The following is a 13,433-nucleotide window of genomic DNA, read 5'->3' as shown; positions in this document are numbered from 1 at the left end:
TTTATATAATATATTAAAGAATTTGGACCAAATTTTTTAAAATGTAACTTATTTTTCTTCCAATTTCTTACGCGCAGATGAGTTTTAATCTTCTTCCAGTTATGACACACACTTTTTATCCAAAATATTTTCTGATTTTGCTAAAGCAGCTTTCAAACATCAGAGCTTTTCGCTTCTTTTCCATCTGATTTAGAGCTTTTTTGCATCAGACATCACAGCTTACAGCTTCTGCATCAAACCCCAACATCTTCTTCATGGGGGGTTCTCAGCTCAGCCGCGATTTATTTTGAATTTATTATTTAACGACACTTTTCACCGTACAGTGCGTACATCAGTAGGAGAAGCTCGGGTTTCCTCATTAGCAGCACCAAAAGCAAGCAAGCAGTAAAACAAATAATCCCGCCTGAAGTAGACATAGCAAAACTTTCCAGTGAAACTGCAGTGATAGTGTATGGAAAGTCGTGCTATGAAAGCAAATGAAACCCGAACCCGCGCCTAAAATATTTTTATAACAGAGCTCACATTCAGCTGGGCCCTGAAGCAGCCACCCAAACGTCAGAGCGTCACTGTTTTCTCATGTAACGTGACCTCGTGTTCAGCCACAGTAAAATGAAAGACCAACCCGTTTTAATTCCAGGGTTTTAAATAAAGCCGCGTAATAAAAGTGTCTTCACCAGATTATTAAATTATTTAAATCCGAACCCCAAGAGAACAAAAACACACAATAGATTTCAATGTTTATTAAGGAACCATGCAGTCCAGATGTAAGCTGAGGCTCCATTTGAGACTCACTATAGTTTAGTTTAGGTGGTAAATGTTAAAGTCAATGGAAGCGTTGAAGTTACTGGTGGAGGACCAGGCCCCAAGCGCTCACTGAGTCATCCAAAAACTCCTTTGCAAAGCAACGTATAAAATCAGAGGCAGCTGAAACTGGGTCATCAACAGGACATTGATCCAAATACAGCAGCAAATCTACAAAACGACGCGGAAAAAGAATAGAATCGATGTGTTGCAATTGTCCAAAGTCAATCAGAGACGAAGTAGAAAGATCCAAAATTCTTCCACCAGGATGTGGAAAAGACAAGACTTTGGAATCTGTTGTTAACCCATGAAAAGTATGAATTCATTATGTTTTAATTTGTAAAATCCAAAATTTAGAAAGAGGTGTACTTTGATGATTTTTAAGGAGTTAAATTTCTGCCAAAATGTTGACCACAATTGAAACATGTTTTACAAACCGTCCAGAAACGCTGAATAAATATAAAACACGCTTTACAAACCGTCCTCATGTACAAAACATAAGAATAACTCCGCAACATCTCAAGCTTTATTTTTAGGAGCTTGTGTTTAGCGCTGTCATGGTTGCTAGGCGACAGGATCTACAGTCGCCATGTCCTTTGATGAATTTGAACACATTTTACTGTTTTGCCGACAGTAAAGTGTATCATAATCATTTTCCAGATAAAACTCATTTTGTTTTTTCGCCTGTAGATTATGATAAAAATTTGATGTCTCTGCTTGCAGGCAGGATGAAATTTATTTTGAAATTTAGCAGTACAGTTAGCTGGAGATAGGCACCAGCACCAGCACCACTCCCAACCCCACTAGGGACAAGGCTGTTAGAAAATGGATGGGTGGATTTAATAGTACGAAGAACGTTTCTGTTGTCTCGACGGCTCCCCCTGCTGCTTAGGAGGGGAAAATGCCTAATTTATCTAAGATAATACTTTACTGTAGGCAGAAAGTTTGCGCAGTGTTTCGTGTGCGAGACGAAATCATTTTGTGAAATATGATTTATGTGTGATTTGGCAGGAAATTTACTTTTTTTAAAATTGGAAACAATTAGAAAATTGAAAGGACAGATGCCATTGCAACAAAGGATGAAACTATGTCAAGAAACTCGATCGTTTATATTTCGCTGCCTTATATCTTGTTTCTGTCTTGCTTCACAGTCAGACTCACTTAAAGAATTTGAGGTATTTGCTACTAAATCACAGTGTTTCAATGGCACCTTGTGAAAGAAAACCTCCGAATCACTTCGCTTGTGTCTGCGGATCAGCTGAAAGTCACATTGCTTCCACTTCAACACCTGCAGATCTGCGAGGTCGCCAAGCTGTGGTTGGGTGTTTGGGGCCACATGACTGCCCTCCTGCCAACCTCAGCCCAGCATCTTCGCTCCCCTCTCCGCTCTAAAGCTGCCTTCGCTGGAGCTGGCGGTCGCTGACAGATCAGGGATGACAGAATGTGACCCACAACTGTTTGAATGTGGAGCGGCTCCACCTGAGAGGGGGATGGTGGGCTTCCCCACAGCGGGCCACAACTCGCTCTCCCTGCACATGATTGGACCCGAACCGGTGACGGTTCTATGGTGCTGTTTGAAAATAAACCATCTGTCAGAGTACGGACCACAACCCTTTTTCTGTCTTAGAATATCAAACATTCACGTATTTTTTTACTCAACTCTGACCGCATGGTTTACAGTTATCACTCATTGTTTTGGTATTTACTTTCTTCTGAGGTTATTGTCAGAGGAAATGAAATGTGTGTGGCAGTAAAATCTCAAAATAATTATTCCTGGTTAGTAATGGCACCAAGAACCAAAGTTAGATAAATAAAACAAGTACCAAAAAGTACTAAAAGTATCATGATTCATTCTGCATTATTACATTTAAATCAGCAAACTGACATTTAATCTTTATTTTAATTCTGTTAGTTTGTCCAAACAAACCCTAAAGAAACATCATTCAGCTGTGTACCATGACAAATCGGTTTGAATTGTTAATCAGGTTTTTTTAGATATAAGAAAATTTGTATAAAAAAAAAAAATAAAAAACCACAATTTTTCACAAGAGTGAAAAATCTATATTGCAATAAGTACAAATTTATATAATCATTGAGTCTCAGATGTCGATAAAGTAAATCAATACTGAAATTAATGTGCACATCTCTGTAGCAGAGTTGTGAACAAATTACTCCATAAATGACGTTAAATATTAAATACATGCAATTAATTCAACCAACTGAAGTCTTGTCACTCAGTAAATTCTTTTAACAATAGAAGCAAATAAAGTTTTTAATTTTAGCAACAATGTTTAACAAAAAACTGCAGTTTACTGACAGATAAACAATTGAGATGTTCCATAAGAAAAAATTAAGAGCTGTAAGAACTTTGTTAACATCATGAAATAGTTTACAGTTTTGCCTGACAAACTTAGCAAATGGTGAAAATTTTAATTTATAACAAAGTTTCATAAATATTAGCCAGAATGAGCAAAGAGACTAAAATTACTCCACAGTATTTAGATTGTGATTTAAGAAAAAACTAACCAAAAAAACAAATATTAAAAGAAAAATATGCTATATATATATAACTTAATATAAAAAAGATTATTAATACATTTTTACGGCAAGTAAAAAATCATTAACTGAAATCTATAAAACATTTTGTGGAAAAGTTTGAGCCATTTAGAGGCAAAAGTAGCTGCAACTGGTTAATTAGTTTCTGATCAATGAGAACTGGTTATTAAATGTGCTAACTGTGAAAAAAGTGTCTAAATTTGAAAAACAAAATAAAATCAAGGAAAACAGGATTTGAAAATGATGTTGCCGTTTTCAGAGTTTATTCTTTATCACATTTTCTAAAAGCTAAAAATCAGATACCCTAAAATAAACTCCTTAAAAAAGTATTTAAAAATAATTTAATTTTACACCATAAAGTCAGATCTGCCCTCAGGTAATAAAGACATTTTACTTGAGCTAACAGATTAATAATTGAAATTTTTCTGTTTGACCATTTTAAACCTTTCTATTCACACGTCAAAAAAACAAAACAGAATTAATCACAATGTAGTTTTCTGAACTTCGTTGGTAGTTTTTTTTCTTGGGTGAAAGTACAGATATGTTTTACAGTGTATGGTGGTTATGTGAGTTTTTTATGTTTTAATAAGAAAGAGTTAAGTTCACGAATTCGAGTGGAAACTTGGTGTAAATTTTTCTTTAGAAGATTAAAAATGTAATAAAAAAATCATATTTTCATCTGGAAATTTGGGAAAACTCAAAATGTAGAGATTCTAAGGATGAGGGAATTTATAATTTACAGATGTTGAATTCATATTTTTTTTATTTTTTACAATAGCATGTTTGTAATTAATTGTTTTTGAAAAATCAATAATAATAAAATAAACAGTATTTTTAATGAAGAATAAGTTCAGTTCAATGTCAGTCACAACCACCTAATCAATCATACAAAAAGAAAAATGATTTTAACACATCTCATCTCTAAAAGTGACACATTAAAGTGTTCTTTTGGAGACTAACCTCTTCCCCATTACTTAGATGAAGATAATTTAAAGTTAAAAGCGAAAATGTCCGGTTTGCCCTTGTTTTAAACGAAGGTTATGATCAGAGGAAGCAGATAAAATCCCCCTGTGCGTTTCATGGGCTGAATTTGATGGAAAACGTCCATCTTCCCCTCGTCCCTGTTTGTCATTCTTAATTTGTTAAATTACAGCCAATCCTTTAGAAGAAGGCGAATCAATATGACAAAGCAACAAAGTCAAGTTTATTGTTTCCTTTTGTTGAATTCATGTTTACTAGGCACAGGATAAATAAAAATTCCCTCTAAGTGGTTATGCCAGGTCATGAATGCTGCGCGCTCGTTTGGCGCTGCATGGCCTTAATTCCTTCTGTCAGGCAGTAATCAGGTCTGTTTCACATAACGGGCCATTAGTTTAAAGAGCAAATCTGCTTTCGGCACTGCTGACAATGGACTCTGTGTGTGTGTTTGTGTGTGCGGCGGCAGTGGGGAGGGGGTGGCGTAATGGGCGGGGCCAACCCCGAACCGGCGACGCCAGGAACGAGGAACAAGGAACCCACGGTGACGCGGAGAGAGGAAAGTTTTAGTCGGAAGAAAGAAGGACGGCCGCAGTCACTCACTCACTCACTCATCGGATCCACTCCAGGGAAGCGACAGTGACGGGTCAGCCTGTGCCCTGAAGATGTTTCCATCTCCGCTCCCTTCACATCTGTAACCGCTGTCCTCTGCATGAACCTGCTCCTCTTTCTACTTCATCGAGCGGGGAACAACAACAACAGAATCAGAAGGACACAAACCTCAACAAAAAAGTGGCTAATATCCGTCTCGCCCCAGCAGATCCCAAACCTCCCATGTCACAATATTCGGGAGGTTTTCCTGTCGAAGCGCGTTTGCATGCAGGAGAGGTCAGCGATGAAAACCCGCCGCCGTCAGCCACTGGCTCCCCCAGGGGATGTCACCATCTCGTTAGATCATCCCCTCGCCGCCACAGTCCAGCGGGCGGCTAATTGGAAACATGGCGGTGCAAAAAGTCACACAAATACCGAATGTTGCACTTCCTCAGAGCCACTGAACTGCAAAAACACACAATACTGCCAAGTACTTCTGCTCTAATTTCTACTGCCAATATCTTAGCTCACTTGAAATAAGATGGAGGTGACTTTACAGCAACACAAAAGGGCTGGTTTTAAATCAGTAATTTTGTAATATTGGAGAGAAATACTACTTTCTCTCCAGATAATTTCACATTTTCCCCATGTCAAAAGTAAAATGATCTGCCAATGGTACCATTTCATCAATATTAAGGAATTATTGACTTAAACTCTTATATCTTGCTGAAAATTTACATGCAAGTTAGTTTTGTCTTATTTCAAGTGTGCCGAGATAGTTGCACTAAAAACTAGACCAAAAATACTTGGTAGGATTTCGTGTTTTTGCAGTGTGTGGAAGTTAATTCTCTGAAGTGACAAGGCCAGCTCTGTGCAAGGCACTGTTTTCTGTGGGTCCATGTCTGGCGGAGCGGACCGGGCGGTGTTGGCGGTGGAGATGGGTGGAGGTGGGGGGGTCCGGGGCGAACGGCGCCTCTTACCCTAATGCTTTTGGACACATCCAGCATTTGCTTTCATCTCTCTGGGGCAGCACTGACACAAACCATTTGCATTCCTCTCTGCCGTTCCTCCGTTCGACGATCCGCAAACTTCACTTTTGTAATTATCATTACATTTCAACGCATTTACACAAGTAAGCATTTTAGGCAGGAAACATATGAAAATAGAGCCAATAACAGAGAGTATTCCAGAGGGCAAAGCGGATTTTAATGAGGCGACGCAGAAACGCCGAAGCTTTACTGTCCCGTTTCACCACAATCAGGATTGAGATAAGCTGTGTAACTATGAGTGAAATTGTTTCAGATGGATCTGCATTGCTTCATTAGGTAAAAATAATTAAATGTTCTCATTTTTTTAGGCTTGCTTGGACAGGGATCGAAAGCAGCATGTGCAAAGCTGGACATAGTAAATATTTCTCTAAATCAAACATTCACTCCAGCACATAAAAAGGCAGATTTATCTTTTAGGGTTTTCCCCAAAAATGTTCAAACTGATCAGAAATGATTGTTTCTTTTTTGCCCTAGTATTTATGCATCGACCACCAAACCACGCAGATTGGTTTATTCTTAAAGCGAAACAACAAACATCAACGGTTCCCGTTTTCAACCACCAATCACTATTAAAGACTTACGACAGAACAGATTATTAAACAGGAAAAGTTTCTATTCTCTTCTGTCTTTGTCAAACATTTTGAGAATGATTTAACATCTGCTTCATCTTTCATTTCTATCACAATAACCTTCGCTTTAAGACTCTATTCTGAAGTCTACAAATGATTTTTGCTGCAGATATAATTTCTGTTTATGGGTCCAAAGACATGTCCACTTTGAAAATAAATCAAGATCTATTATCTCCACATATTGAGAATTTAAAATTCTTATTTTGTCAAAATTATCTAGAGGTACTTCAATATGAAACTGGTGTCATGACAAATATATGAACAAACATCCAGGATGCAGCGTTTTTCACTTATCTTATAACGTATCTTCATTTTCAGATATATTCACACCTTCAAACTGCAGTGAATACTGTTTAGAAGAAAATAAAGTAATTAAAAAAAAACCAGTACAAGACAGAACATAAACAAGTCAAGTTTGTTTGTATGGCACATTTCAGAAACAAGACAGTTCAAAACAGTAAACAGTAGCTCAATAAACAAAAAATTGTGTAAAATATCATCAAAATCATCAATAAATTCATAAATTCAAAGATATTGATCAATGTTCCAGTTACTGTAACTCAAAGGAAACTAACCAGGTGGGTTTTTAGCGTTTATCTGTAACAGGGTTTTATCTTAGCAAGACGTGAAGTTTGTCAAAATTTGTTCAAAGCTGTTCGCTGCTCTTGACAGTTGGTGGTTACCATAGTAACAGCCCTCTTTTTCTGCTGCTGTTTGAAACTTCGGTTTGTATCAGGATCAGATCTGTGTCTTCTTTACAAATATTATATTTTAACATATATTTTAGACAGATTTAATCATTTGCAGTGTTTCATGAGAAATTTTGATGTTTTGTATGTGTTATTATTATTAATGTTGTCCATTTTAGCTATGTTTAATTTTACAAATATTACCTGCTGCTAATTTCTCATTGGGAGTTTGTTTAAGGTTATTTATTATATTAAAACCTGAATGTGTCTGTGGTGAAGTCAGCCTGCTGGACCTGAGATGAACATCGAAGGGTTTCATATCTAAATGAACTCAGTGTTTCGGCTGTTTTGCAGTTTTTTGGACGTTTGTTCCAGATTTGTGGTGCATAGAAACTGAAACCAACAAAACCACAGCAAATTTTCTTAAAGGTTCAGAGTTCAGTCTGCAACTTAAATTGGATGTTTTTCAATAATTAACATATACAAGAACTCTTTAGGTAATAACGACTAACTTTTGGTAAAGAAATGGTCTTAAAATTAAACTAATTGGTAAAAGTTGATTGATATTTACATTAATTGTTACATTACTGAGATAAATAGTATAAAAATGAGGAAGAAATTAGACATAAGTGGAAATATAGCTGCCTGTCCTCCATTTCTTATTGGTTAAAATAAAGATTTAGTCGATGAAAGGTTCAGATGTTGGCACCCTGTCCTGATTCAGTGACCACAGCTTTATCTAATATTTATTATACATTCATAAGTTGTTTTTCATGGAGCGGTACAGAACACAATTTGTCACACATTGCAAAGTATGAGTTGCTTGGTTAGTTTAATTTTGGCAGCTGGATGTTCTCCGTTCCTCAACAAATCGTCTGACTGAATGAGAAATACAAAACAGCAGTGAATGTGCAATTTAATTAGCTCTGTCGGCTGGGAGAGCGTCTGGATTCAGACTGTAATTAAATTTCCCTTACATTCAAAACAAATGTCTTACCAGCAGCATAAAAATGAAATGGCATTATGAATTATTAAGGTGCATCAATCTTTAGTATTAATTTAGCAAAACAAGTTTAAATTAAATTATTTAGAAATATGGAGCTTGATGCCATGAGCAAATCTAAAACTTTTAAGTAGACATATTTAGATACATTTAAGGAAAAAATTTAATTGTTTGAAAAGTTTCCTTAATTATTAGATTAATTATTGAAAGGTACATTGACTTCTGTAAAGTAAAAAAAAAAGTCCAGTTGACATTCTTTCTATTTTTGCTTTTTTTTTTAGAAAATCAAACCAATTTTATTATCAAACAGTTACCTGACTGAACACAAGCTGCTATTTTCAGAGGATGATTTTATTTATTTAGGGAAGGAAAAGTTGCCCAAACCAACCTGTTTGAAAAATGAACTGTAAACATCAGATGCTATTGGTAGCAACATCAAGCTTTCACAACTGTTACATGGTAAAATAACTGCACAAATTGCAAATACCACAATTAATTTGCTTAAAAAACTCATGTTTATCTCTAAAACGTTTTTGTGCTGTGAGCCGGTTTTTTGGCTTTATTGAAAACAGCGTATTCACAAAACTGCAACAGAAACACGAGTCACATGAACAACAACCGGATGTTACTACTGGTGGAAATGATGAAGACGACAGGAAGTGGCTGGAGGATGATGAAGGCGTGGCGTGTTTTTAATAACTTATTCATTTTCATTTGATGGGAACACTGCAATGTTGAAATAGTGTTATGACTAGCAGAACAGTTTTGCACACATTTGTAGTTGAAACACAGCTTATGATTCTTTAGCATTGCTGTGGAGGAATTCTAGCCTTAAAATGTTTCTCGTACTTCAATAATTTCTCCTTTTGCAGATATCATCTCTCACTTCAATTCAGTGGAGTTCCTAAACCTTAGAAATGGCTTTGAAACCTTTTCCAGACTGAAATGTCACTGGTTAGACGCCTCATCTGTTCTCCAGTTTCTTTAGCTTGGAGTATAATTTGTTGCTTTTTCATATCTTCATGTTGTTGTACAGCTGCTACTCAAGTAAATGTTTGATAATTCAGGTCTACCGTTAATCAGCTTTGTGAAAACCACCAGATGAACCCTTGAGGGTTCTCTACATACATGTATACAGCGAATATGCCTTAATATGTGTTCATATGCACAGTGGAAACTGTATTGCCTCTAGCACAGAAGCTAACATGGACTGTCTTTCATATCTTTGATCTTTGGGATTCAGCCAATCAGTGTCAAGAAGAATTAATCACGCTCTTTGATTGGCTCCTTTGGAAACGGCAGTGAATTTAACATCGAGTATCATTGAGTTTACATATTTCACCTTCCAAAGCTGCATTTTCTTTTGAACTTTTACAAAAAAAGCCACAAATAGGCAACATTTCCACATAATTTGGAGTTACACTCCACAGGAAAATCGGTGACTACCAAACTGAATTTACAGAAGGGGTCTGCTGTACTCAGGTCATTTTGGATTTCAACATTTGTTTGATAATCTGAAACATTGGAAGTGTGAGCAAGGAGTAAAAATTCCTTTAACTCTGTAGAAACAATTTGTTTTCAACCCCAGGTAACCATTAAACATCCCATAATAAACACCGCTTGGTGTTAAATTAGTGTCTTTTCAATACTTTTTGTATTTACGTTTTGGACATTATCAAACATTTGAATGCCCTCCGTCCAGATTTCATATGGAACTGTATTAAAACTCCAAACTTATACATTAATTTTCCTCAGTTTACTAATATTCCTCACCATTTCATACAAAAGTAAACGTCTCCCAAGGAGAAAATGAGTCCATTAATAAGGTCTGCATCAAGTCCACAGCACTAATATAATTTGTTCGTGACACACGCGCGATCCGTGAATAGAAATTCATCCTGTCACAACAACAGTTTGGTATTTCCGCAATGCTATCATAGTTTGCACATCGTCCATACGTGTTCAGTGAGGTAGATTCTGAATTAGCTGTCCCTTCCTGAACGGCTGGGCTGCAGCCTCCGTACCCCGGGGGGGAAAACGTCCAATCCGGATGCTTTCCCCGTCCCGCCCTGCAGTCCTGCGCCGCCATGTGAGGCGCAGTGAAAACTCACTCCCTTCCCCCCTCCCCAACCAGCGACATGGCATTTGCACTGCTGAGGAGAATGTGAGCTAATGAAAGTGTAAAGCCTGTGTTCACTAGAGTATAAAATTCACATTTGGCGAAGACCGGCTGTGCAATCTGATATTATGAGCCCTGCTGCAGAGAGAACAGGGGGTTGGAAAAGGCAAAAAAAAAAAAAAAAAATCACAGCGAGAGAAACACAGGAGAGGAACACGCTACCGGAGCTTATTTTTGTCAAATTATTTCATTTGCAGTACGGCTGGGTTTTCATTATCGTCATTTCGATGTTGTTGTTACGGAGAAATGTCCAACAATCTGGAAAAAGGCGTGGAGTTAAAAACTCGCAAACGGACAGAAACAGCAACCTGGCGGCCTTAATGAAAAGCAAAGCAAAGTGAAAGAGACGAACAGAACGTAAGGTACCGTACGCCGCCATCTTGTTTCTTGTGTACACAACAGAGCAGCCGCTTGCCCTGTTAAATGGAGGTTTTCTGCAGACAGAAATGAGGTCAGAGGCGGCGTAAAGACGTGACGCAAACAACCGAAGGGGGAGAAAAAAAACCTCTTTGGGTTACGACAGAAAATCTGAAAGAGATTATGGAACATTTAGCTTTGAAAATACAACGTAAATACCTACAAGCTTCTTGTGGATTCCTTTTCGACTCCTCGTGACTCGGCTGCTTTTCCGCCACATCCTCACTGAAATTAAAGCAGAATCTGTAATTCTGCATCAGGAGACAGTGGTTGGGTTCCAGCAGTCAGAGGAGTCTGTTGTTCAGCTACAAGCTGCACTCCCGTCAGGTCAAAAGTTCAAGCACATTAACACCGGCTGACCTATTTTCTGCAGTGAACTTTGGAATCCGTCCCTCGTCTTTTTTTTCCTCGGTTTATCCGCTCCTCTATCCAGCTGGATAAGTCGCTAAAGACGTTCCAGAATATAGAAATGCGACTTTTTCTATTTAGAGACAATAAAAACACAGAGTACCAATTGAACCTGAAGTGACTCGTGTAAAGCTCTGATTGTTTCTCATCACTGCAACTTCAGAATTTCATATAATCTTAAGAAATATGGCATTTTATACATGAATACTTTATAGTGAAGCACGTTTTGTTTTCTTGAATCGTCACAAAACAATACATGTAAATGTATTGTTCAGATTCCTTCCTGATAACTTGTACCTACACACTATTTTTTGAGTAACCTAAACATGAAATGTATAATTTTTCAATGATCAAACTACAGATTTTTCTCCTCCTTCTGCTGCTAACGTTACCATCAGAACTGCTTTGAAGTTTGGCCAAACTTTATTTAACCTTGGGAATACGCGGTTACACACAAACGGAGCTCTAACGCTTAAATTTCAGCCTTTTGCAGACCGTCATTATGATTCACCATTAGTCACCACCAGAAGAAGATGAGAGGGTGGATAGAAGCTGAGGTCAGAAGTCAGATGTTTGTCAGCAGCAGAACATGATCCGTGCTGCGGGTGAGCCAGTCGAGCATCCTGATGAGCAAAGGTTGGCAATTATCATCAGGCAAATGGAGCCCTACCTACATGATTGCATGCTATTGTGTTTCTGCAGAGCTGCGCAGAGACAGCGTGGAAAATATAAACTCTGGCCATTAGCGTGGATTCATTTTTATATTATATTTGGAGGAAGACGCACTAAGCATGGGGAGGGAAGTTCAGTCAGAGTGTATGTAGGGCAGCGTGTGCTGCAGAGATTTGGCCCTTCAGCTGTAGGCCAGCGTTTTTCTAAAGACAAAATACTTTCTTTGGTTTTAGTCTGTATGGTCGTATTCCCGTTATATAACCAGGTGAAGCTGAGTCTGGTCACTGCGGGCGTTCGGACTTGTTTACTCGGATTAGCATGAGGTGCAGCCCACTGTAAAGAGCACAAACAGGGTAAATAATGTAATTAGACGTGAAAAATAAAAATGCAGTGTTACAAAACAGCCTGGATACAATTTCCATGTCATCTGCATCAGAAATGTCCCGCTCCTCCTCAATGGTTTACTCTAATCATGTCCAGTATTTCAGCACGGAGTCGGATTATAAAGTCATCTCAGTTTATTATGCTTCTCATCGCAAACATGCAAAAATCCATGACAAATTCTGAAACTACAACTTTGCAAACTAAAACTGCGGATATTTACTTTATTCAGATCTAATTTAGAGCATCTATCTACTGCGATTTTAAACGTAGCATTAATACAAGAGTGAAAAATAAAAATATCCGCAGCAAATGCGAAAAAGTAAAAATGAAAGAAATCCCTCTTAAACAGCATGGAAATTGATCCATAATTAAAAGTAAAAAATGGGAATATGTATTTATAACATGATGAGATTAAGTTTAAATTTAAAGCTTAGTTTGTTTGTGGCTATTCGCAGTTTCAATTGAGCGTTTTCTTGATCTGTTTTAACTTGTGAGCATTGCTTTCTCTTATGTTTTACTTTATATGTATCCAATATGAACAATAGGTATTTATATTTTTATATTTTAGAAGAATTTTAAAGGAGTTCAGAGTATCATTATTTGTAATCGACAGGTTCAATCTATGCACCGACAATGTCATTGAATTATGTTTTCAACATTTTTTTACACAAATTTAACACTAAAATAATAACTTAACATTTACATATAGGTATTTTCAAATTCAAGCAAAAGAAAAATTAAATAAATGGATAATTTGTACCTTTTTTTCTATGATTAAACATTAACAAAGTGTAGCTGCGGGTGAGAAAAAATCCAATTAAGATAAAATGTGGACAAGTCAAATCTTGATATATTTACTTGCAATTTTGTAGTTTGGGTGAAGTATTTTTACAGTTATTGGATAAAATAAAATTAATATCAACGCTCAGGGGAATTTTCAGGTAAATGGTTTTTTTGTTTTTTGACATTTTAAAATGAGATAACAAAAATATTTAAAAATGTAAGATCACCATTCTGAGCTTTGTGTTTTCCCGTTAGTTAAATGTAATTTTTAGATCACTTTCATTCTCTCAAGTGTGA

This window comes from Xiphophorus hellerii, chromosome 7, assembly GCF_003331165.1.
Source record: "Xiphophorus hellerii strain 12219 chromosome 7, Xiphophorus_hellerii-4.1, whole genome shotgun sequence".
NCBI classification, from domain to species: Eukaryota; Metazoa; Chordata; class Actinopteri; order Cyprinodontiformes; family Poeciliidae; genus Xiphophorus; species Xiphophorus hellerii.
Note: the sequence above shows the minus strand (reverse complement) of the source record.